The following is a 9732-nucleotide window of genomic DNA, read 5'->3' as shown; positions in this document are numbered from 1 at the left end:
ATAACATGGGCATCAGTCACTCTGCCCAGTATCCACAGGGCAATAAACTTGTGGAATTTAATTTCTTTTCATGTGGAGCTATTCAAGCATTACTCTGCAGATTTTTATGGGAGAACGATACTCTGATATCATTCTTTGTCTAAGAGCAAAGTACAACTGAAACAGATAACCAGGGGTGTTCCAATAACTGTGTTCAAATATTTATGCAACACTGACTTTTTGAGCACACAGTTAAATGGCTTAGTTCTCTTGCCAAATGCCTTCAGACTTCATTGACTTTTTTTGGAATTAGTACAAAAGCAGAGATTATATCCAAAACTTGTACAAGGATTCTGTGTGGTCCAGAAAATGATGAGTCTTTACTGGTACATATGAATTAAATATTGAACATGTTTACTTTTCATCTTTTGGGACAAAGTGAGCAACCAAACTGACTGAGGAAAGGCTGCTACATACATACATCTTGGACCTATTCTTCTACCAAAGAGCAGAAAAGTGCTTAATAGTTCTGAATGAGGAACCGTGTAAGAAAAAAAGTGATTTCGGCATCTGGGAGACAAGGCTGACCATCTGAAGAGGGCTCCCTTTGCTCGCAGCCAGTATTGTTTTCACTGCTTTGTCAAGAATTCTGAGATCCTTCGAGCGTGACAGGGAGGGTAGGAAATCAAATCTCTCTACTTAACAGAGAACGTATTAGAACCGCTTCAGAATGAGCCTTGGCTCGGCTTTAATGAAATTTCCCTATTGTTCAGCAGTGGCCCACCAGATCCACAGCGTTCAAGCGGTAGCCCTTTGCCTGTAAAAAGCCTCGCAAATCAGAGAACGTACAAAATGAAGATGATGATTCCTCTTCCCCGGGTTCACAAAAAGACTCAAACCTGCTCAGCCTTTGGAGCAGGCTAAATATTCGAGGCATCCCGACTCAGGAGGACACGCTTTATCCTCCAATGCACAATTTAACGTGTAAAATGCCTATGATATCGAGCCAGAAATTTCTGCCATGAAACTCACCAGCCCTGCTGTCTTGAGAAATCAGTTTCGAGAATGGCAGAGTAACCAAGAGACGTGAACTGGAGTCACTCGTCTCTGGTGTCGCTGAAGTGTCTCCAGTGGGATTTTACTTGGAAGGTCTTCCCCCTGAGGACTTCTCCCCAGGTCTGGTTAAGTTAATTTGCCTTCACTGGCCTGAGATAAGAGAATTATAATTGCTTCTCCACTCGTCAGCCCTTCCACTCTGCACCCACACACAATCTTTGTGTTTCCAACCCTCCTGAACGTATCACTGCAATATCCACATGACTTTCTAGTTGACACCAACATGTGCATAAAATCTGACCCTCACAGCTCACCTTTTATGAGTGAGTACACACTCACTCTCTGTGTATTCACCTCCCTTTGGCCGAACAACAGTGTGCCCAAACTTACAGTCTTCAGGGCACCAGTCAGTGACGCAACGTCGCAAACAAAGGATCTCTTGATTCAGATTATACCAATGTCAAGTGCTGAGGTGTGTAAATCATTAACTGTGTTTTCACTGGTGAGTCCAGTTTGATCTTTCATTGCCTGGTGACCCCTGGGGTCTGCGGCTCCCCAAGAAGCAGGGACGTTTAGGATTTTTTATTACCAGCTCATAACTAATTTATAGATTACTATGGAGTCAGGTGCACAGATTCAATGCCTCATCTATCACTATAAGTAGCTCCAGTGTTAAGGGCTGGCTACTTCCCAGCAATCAACGAAAAGAACAGAGATGAGGACAAGGAACAAGACCCATATGCCACAGAAGGGATATCTTTCCGAAGGAGCACGAATGTCTCAAGGTAAAGAATTTACTACTTACAAACGACCAAGCTCTCTATCTCCTAAAGGTAAAACCCACTGTACGTCGCATAGTAAAAAAAAAAAAAAAAAAAAAAAAAGATCATTAAAATTATGTTTTTCCTCTCTGATTTGCCTTCTTCAGTGCAGTTTTTACCAGAACAGCTGCATTAGACTCAAACTTGTAGGAAGTAACTATTGCTTTTTAAAAAAGAGAGGGCTCTTTCTTAACTGGAAAATTTTATCATGCCAGGAAATGACCTTGAAAGAAAAGGAAAACATTGAAGCCTAATTACAGCTTTGATAACACATGTGCTATGTCTTTTGCACAACAGCATTGAGCGTAGAGTTTATTTCCTTATGATTTTCTAAAGAGTGTGGTATTATGTGCACATGGTGATATGTGACAGAAAGAATTGAAAAGTGCAAATGCTAAAAGGGCTGTTTACTACATATCTTCAAAGAAACCAGCGACCTAGGGATGTAGAGTACATTCCTGAGTTCTACGTGGTTTCCTCGACAGCATTAAGAGTTTTCCGCGAAGATACTCTGGAATTCCATCTCCATCACAGCCAAGTATATATTCCCACCCTCTAACCCCTCAGTCACGTCCACAACTTTGACACACAAAGCTCGTTCTCCCAGAGCAAAGGAAAGATGGGCTGCGTAAATAAAACCTAAACCCAGTGGCATCTGAAACAAGGACTAGTGGAATAAAGAAATCCCTGAACATATTCATAAGTAGGGTTCCTTTATGGTACTTTTCTCTGTCTCAGGGACAGCACCGAAGCTGTGCCACATTCTGAAACTGTTGCTATGGCAAAAGCGTCTTGTTTTATTGACTATGGAGCACATTGTTGTGTTTAAGTCATGTAAATGATCAGGATACAAAGGAAAGGGCCTCGGCCGCCCCAGCTCAATCACGACAGCGCTGGGGTCTCTCCCCCTTGACACATGCATTTACACAGCCTGGGAAGGCATTTCTTTCAGAAAGCCTCACTTGCTGGGTGTTGCTAACTGGTCTTTGGAGACATTTATGAGATCTCCATATCTTTGAGAATTGATTCTGCAGGGGAAAAAGAATTCACAATGATGAAGCCCTTGCTTTTGTTTTAAGGCCAGGATCTTTCTATAGAAAATTTGCATTCTCTACCTATTAACACATTTTTGTTTCCAGGCTGCTGGTCTTGTCTAATACTTCAACTTTCTATCAATTTCTGTCACTTAGAAGCAAAGTAGGAGAGTTTCTCTTTTGTTCCCCACTTATCTCTCAAATGTGTGTTTTTAATTAAGTATTTTACTACAGCATCAATTCACACTGATTAGACATAATTACAGAAACAAAATATGCAGAATACATTTTAATAATGCCTGCCACCTCTGAAGAAACAATGAGGATCTCATTTAATGATCTAAGTGTTGTTTGAAAGCAATGCAGAGTTAAAAAATAGTAATATATTTTGAAAAGGAGCTTAATAGTAATTTTGGATACAAATGTAATCTAAAATGCACCATTATCTGGGGTTTCAATACATGTAATTAAAAAAAAAACCATTGAGGGCAACATTTGTTTACATGAAGAATCAAATGACACTCTTTTAATAATTAAAAGCTTGATCCAATGAAAACAGTTTCAATTGTGACACTTGAGACAAGCTGTGATAACTTGCAGCCCAATTTCTCAGGGAAATTTTACCACTATGAAAATCGATTTTTGACAGTATTCTGTCAGTGTCGATTTCCAGGGTTTGACACTATATGCACTTATGAAGAATGTTATCATTGGGGGAAGCTGCATGAAGTGTACATATGAATTCTCAGTACTAGTTTTGCAACCTTTTGTGTCTTAAACTATTTCACACTACAAAACAGTTAGAGCAAAACTCCATTTTTTTTTTTTTTTTTTTCCGATACGCGGGCCTCTCACTGCTGTGGCCTCTCCCGTTGCGGAGCACAGGCTCCGGACGCGCAGGCTCAGCAGCCATGGCTCACGGGCCCAGCCTCTCCGCGGCACGTGGGATCCTCCCAGACCGGGGCACGAACCCGTGTCTCCTGCATCGGCAGGCAGACTCTCAACCACTGCGCCACCAGGGAAGCCCCAAAACTCCATTTTTGATGCCGACTAAAAATGTATTTTTCCGACTTGTAGAAAAATGTGCTGTCTTACTAGAGCTTAGATAATTACAATTACAGAGCCATATGCCATATTACTCCCAGCACTTGTGTAGGGGTCTGGAGTCAAAGGAGTTTTGGACAATAAGTTAACTTTCTCAACAAAAATTCTATTTACTCCACATTTTCAATTCACTCAGAAAAGAATTCTGTAAACAATTATAAGTGAGCACTCTATTTACTTTTACTGCTTCAGATGTCCTTCCACAGTAGTTATTAAAACAGTATTTACAATTCCCATAAACCTAGCTGTGTCACTGGATCTCTCACTTTAACTTTGTTGTTCTCTTTTTAAAAACTTGGTAGTTAAAATCCTAGTTTTGCATTCCTCCTCTTCAGGAGTGAACTTCAGAGATCAAAAACAAAGAATATAAAACATAGCACAAACCAAGATTATACCTAATGTAAATGTCTGTTCATATTTCACTTGGGTGTAACCGCGTGTGTCTGTGTATGTGTGCGGAGGTGTGTAATCATACAATGTCAGGATCAAGAGAATCATAGGAATCACCTAATTCAACCTAAATATTAACATATTAAACATACATATATTTGATATTTATAATACATACTGCTGGTTATATAATAAGTCTTTGCCTTTCCATGGCATTCTTTAAGGGGCCATGATAGCACACACCTAATTTTATCCTAATATTATTCTGTGAACTTACTACAGGTCGTTACCATTCTTCTCACTGAGAAAATGGGCAGCTAACTTCTAAAGAGGTCCAACCGCTAGCTTATTCTTGTAAGGCATGCTAAGGTGAGGTTGGGGATTAAAACCCAGACTCCATACTACTCAGCCGTCAACAAGAATGAAATAATGCCGTCTGCAGCAAGAAGGACGGACCTAGTGATTATCATACTAAGTGAAGTAAGTCAGAAAGAGAAAGACAAATACCATACGATATCATTTATATGTGGAATCTAAAATATGACACAAATGAACTTATCTACAAAACAGAAACAGACTCACAGGCATAGAGAACAGACTTGTGGTTGCCAAGGGGGAGGGGGTTGGGGGAGGGATGGACTGGGAGTTTGAGATGAGCAGATGCAAATTATTACATATAGAATGGATAGACAACAAGGTCCTACTGTAGAGCACAGGGAGCTATATTCAATATCCTGTAATAAACCATAATGGAAAAAGAATATGAAAAGGAATGTATATACATGTATAACTAAATCACTTTGCTGTACAGTAGAAATTAACACAACAACTATACTTCAATAAAATAAATGAAAAGAAAAACAAAACCAGATTCCACATCCTTGCTCAAGGTACTTCATTCTGAGCCACAGTCTCTAAAGCCAGGGTCATGATTAAATTATCTTGTTTGGCATCTCCAGTAGTGCCACTTGGTGAAAATATTTAATTAAAACAATAACAGGAGTTAGTTATCTTTTTTTTAAATTTAATTAATTTATTTACTTTTGGCTGCGTGAGGTCTTCGTTGCAGCGCACGGGCTTTCTCTAGTTGTGGCGAGTGGGGGCTACTCTTCGTTGCCGTGCACGGGCTTCTCATCGCAGTGGCTTCTTTTGTTGCGGAGCACGGGCTCTAGGCACGCAGGCTTCAGTAGTTGTGGTGCACAGGCTCAGTAGTTGTGGCACGCAGGATCTAGAGCGCAGGCTCAGTAGTTGTGGCGCGCGGGCTTCGTTGCTCCGTGGCATGTGGGATCTTCCCGGACCAGGGCTTGAACCCATGTCCCCTGCCTTGGCAGGCAGCTTCTTAAACACTGCTCCGCCAGGGAAGTCCCTCTCTTTTTAACTTATAATAAATAAAAGCATTTTGGAACACTGGGCTCTGTATCATAACTCCTTTTCTTTCCCTAACAGCTTCACTGACATACAATTCACATACCATATAGTTTATTCATTTAACGTGCACAAGTCAAGGTTTTATTTGAATATCCACAGAGTTGTAGAACGAGCAGCACAATCTAATTTACAGAACAGGCTCAGCTCCCATAAAAGAAACCTTGTATCCATTAACAATCACTCCCTACTCCCCCCACCTTCCACTCCCAGCCCCTAACAACCACTAATCTACTTTCTGTTTATATGAAGATTTACTTAATCCGGACATTTCATACAAATGGAATCACAGAACATGTGATCCCGCATAACTGGCTTCTTTTACTCAGTGTAATGTAGCATGTACCAGTACTTCATTCCTTTTTATTGCTGCGTAATATTCCATTCTATGGATTTGCTACATATTATTTATTCCTTCATCAGCTGATGGACATTTGGGTTCTTTCCACTTTTTGGCTATTATGAATGATGCTGTTATGGGCATTTATGTACAAGTTATTGCGTGGACATATGTTTTCATTTCTCTTGGGTCTATACCTAGAAGTGAATTGCTGGGTCATAAGTTAACTTCATGCTTAACTTTCTGAGGAACCGCCAGAATATTTCCAAAATGGCTGCACCATTTTACATCCCACCAATAATTCCTTTTTTTAACCTGAGCTAACAAAGTCACTCTGAGGGCTTATGTTTTGACTGTTATTAGTAAACTCCAAAGTCCCTTCTTTCACTGGCCAGTTGAAAGATGGGAGAGTGTATTTGCCTCACCATGATTTCAGAAAAGTGATCAGGAATTAGAATGGGAAGCAAAGAAATTAAGGATGTGTTTATCAATTCTACATCTAGAGTGTGAATTACTTTTCGGCAAGGAAAATTAAAATTTTAGATGACAACAAATACACATCCACACAAAATTCAATTACCCTACAAAAATAAAAAGAAACCAAACCAACCAACCAGTCAAACAGAAACTCCCAATGTGCAGGCATTTGCTTCTTTATCTCCTGAAGAATTAGGAGATATTTGAACTGTTTTTACAGTTTTGTAGTTTTCAATAGCAAGAGATATTTTGGGCTATAAAGATATCCATGCAAAAGCCCTCACACCTGCTTCCTGCCCACAGACACACAACTATGAAAAAAAATCTCCAGAGATGCATGAATAAACCTTTTATAATCTCAAGGATTCTTAAGTTTCTAGACAGGGATCAATACAGACTTTGGCTTTTCAGACAAGCTTGGACACCTTCTGGAATTTAAAACACAGGCTTGGCCCCTGACAAATCAAGTAAGAGTCTGGAGGTGAAGGAGGTTGCTTCTTTTGTGCACAAACCTATCAATGCTCTGACTAGCTCTTTTTGTGTGGCCAGAAAGGTGCGTGCCAGAGAGGGATGCAGAAGTCTCCTGGCTGGCACTGCTAGGCAGCTGGGGCTTAAGTGGCCATTTTTCCTCCTTCTTCTTGATTCTTATAAGATCCATCAGTTGGTGCTTTTGACTTGTTCCTATCTGTGAGCTATGTGGCTGGATTTCAGCGAAGCCAGTGTGTCACTCGCAACCATGATAAGTAAACAAACGTTCTGGCTGGGGAACCATCTCCAGCAGGGAGAGCTGGAAGGTGTTGAGCGAAAATGGAAGAGAAGCAGAGGAAGAAGGGATGAGTAAACAGAAGCAAAGAGGAAAAAGAGAGCGTGAAATAGGGAAAAGTGCGTCCTGGGACAAAGGTCAGAGGAGGGGAAGGGTGGCAGAGAGCAAAAAACCAAGAGCTAGGAGGCATCCTTGGGCTGAGGGTGTTGGCAGGTACTATTCTCCTGGGATCATCCCGGTTCCCACTGAGGTCTTCATGCCCTTGGCTGGTACAATGATTCATTGGTAATGCCCAACTTGAGTTTGCCAATGACTTCAAACCTCAGCAGGAGTTACCAGTGGTTTATAGCTTTGCAAACTGAAATTGAAACTCAACGTGCCTTTGATAAACTGCAATATTACAAAGAACAGAGAAGAAATCCCCTCTAGGTTATAGAACAGCACAAAAAGAGAAAAATCAAATTTTTTTAAATGGGAAAGGAATAAACAAAGCTATCCAGCTACCTAATAGCAAGCGCTGATTGTAGAAGTAAGGTGAATATGGAGATACACTACAGTATTAGCTACCCAGCCTGCAGAAATCTGGCCCTTCAAACTATTTCAAAGGTACTCTGCCTATAGTTCCGAGCGCCACAGTTAAAGAGGGGTGTGGAAAGCTTGGCAAGACTTCGGGGGAAAGCCACAAAGAAGATCAGAGAGTTGAAGAGAAGGGGCCTGAGAGGTAAGAGTCAGGGAGCTGGAAAAATTCAATCTGGAGAAGAGAAGATTAAGGACATAATTGACTTCTGGTCCTCAGCTACTTGAGGAGCTTTCCATAGGCAAGTTGGCCACCTGCCTTCCATCGCCACTACGGGCGGACAGAGAGGCAAGAGGCTTAAATAGGCAACATGGGGGATCTCAGTTAAGTTTAAGGAATTCCCTGACATGAGAAACGGCAAATAATGAAATGGGCTCCTGATCATGGATGGGAATAAGGAATATCCTCTTGTGTCTTAGAAAAGAAGTAAGACTCTCCTAGGTGTGGGATGGCTTACAGACCTTGCTACCTAGAGCTGGCGGTGGGATGATAGAGTGGGTCTATTCTAACATTCTGGAACACAATCTGGTTTGACTTCAGACTCGTGTATTCATCATTTGCCTGACCAAATTTCTCACATTTCTAGGGCTTGACACAAAATACCTTGCTTGGCATACTACTTTGAGATATAACCATTTCATCTGTGAAAAAGGACACTGGAAAAAAATCTTTGAAGAGTGGGAATTTGTTGAGGGAAACAAGTCAGCTAAACAAGACTCACCAGGGTGGGGGTGGGGTACGGCACCTCGGAGTGCATGCTGGGATTAGGGCTAATTAAGATGTTGACTGAATCTATGCTAATCATGTCCCACCAGACTCTGCTGGATTAGTATGTAAATTGGTAAACTCTGTTCTGAAATTGCCCTACCAGCTGAGGTCTAATTACTGACTAGACATAACAAATAATAATGGGATTTGTATTTTAGGATGTTTAATTATGGAAATACACGTCTGGAAAAAATACCAGTTGTACTGCACAGAAAGAGAATTCATAATGCTTTACCCAAAGTTTATGAAATTTTACACCTTTAATAAGAGCACCGCGAACTAGGATGGGTGGGGGACTCCTTTCAGAGATCTAGCATCTGGGAAGGGAGACCAGAATCACAATGATTCATTCGCTGCTTGAGTAATTTCCCCAAAGCTTCTCAAAGACTAATTGTTTCATTGCTGATACACAGCATCTTGTGAGCTTTTAGTTCTATCACCAAAAGAACTGGAACTCATCCATGAAGAATAACCAAGACGCTACAGATTTAACTCAACTACTCCGTAGCGTGCATTCGGATGCAATTAAAAGCAACAGGCCAACAATATTTGTAGGAAATGAAACCCCTGACATAGTTTTTCTTCCCAGAAATTATTCTATGATACTGTAATCATTAAATTTATAAATCAGAAAATCATTAGTCCAATTCTGAAGCAAGAGTGTGTATTTCATGGTTTCAGAGAAAAGCAGCTTAGGTCTAGAATTCACTGAACGGGTACCTCGGGACACAAACTTCTCTGCAACTGTTCACTGCCTCATTCTGTGACCCACCCTTCCCAGAAAATAACTCACATAGGAACAGTTATAAACAGAGTTTTAGACAGAGTTGTGATAGCTCTGTGTGCCCAATGTATTGCTATTTCTCCCATAATTTTAAAGGCACATGGGTGATCATTAAATCTTTATTAGGCTTTACATCATGAAATAAATTATTCATGTTGTGCTAATACATTCTGATATCTTTACGGCCCTTCTGCCCACATTTAGCTAAACAAAC

Source organism: Mesoplodon densirostris, chromosome X, assembly GCF_025265405.1.
Source record: "Mesoplodon densirostris isolate mMesDen1 chromosome X, mMesDen1 primary haplotype, whole genome shotgun sequence".
In the NCBI taxonomy this organism is placed as follows: domain Eukaryota; kingdom Metazoa; phylum Chordata; class Mammalia; order Artiodactyla; family Ziphiidae; genus Mesoplodon; species Mesoplodon densirostris.
This window is presented reverse-complemented; position numbering follows the sequence as displayed.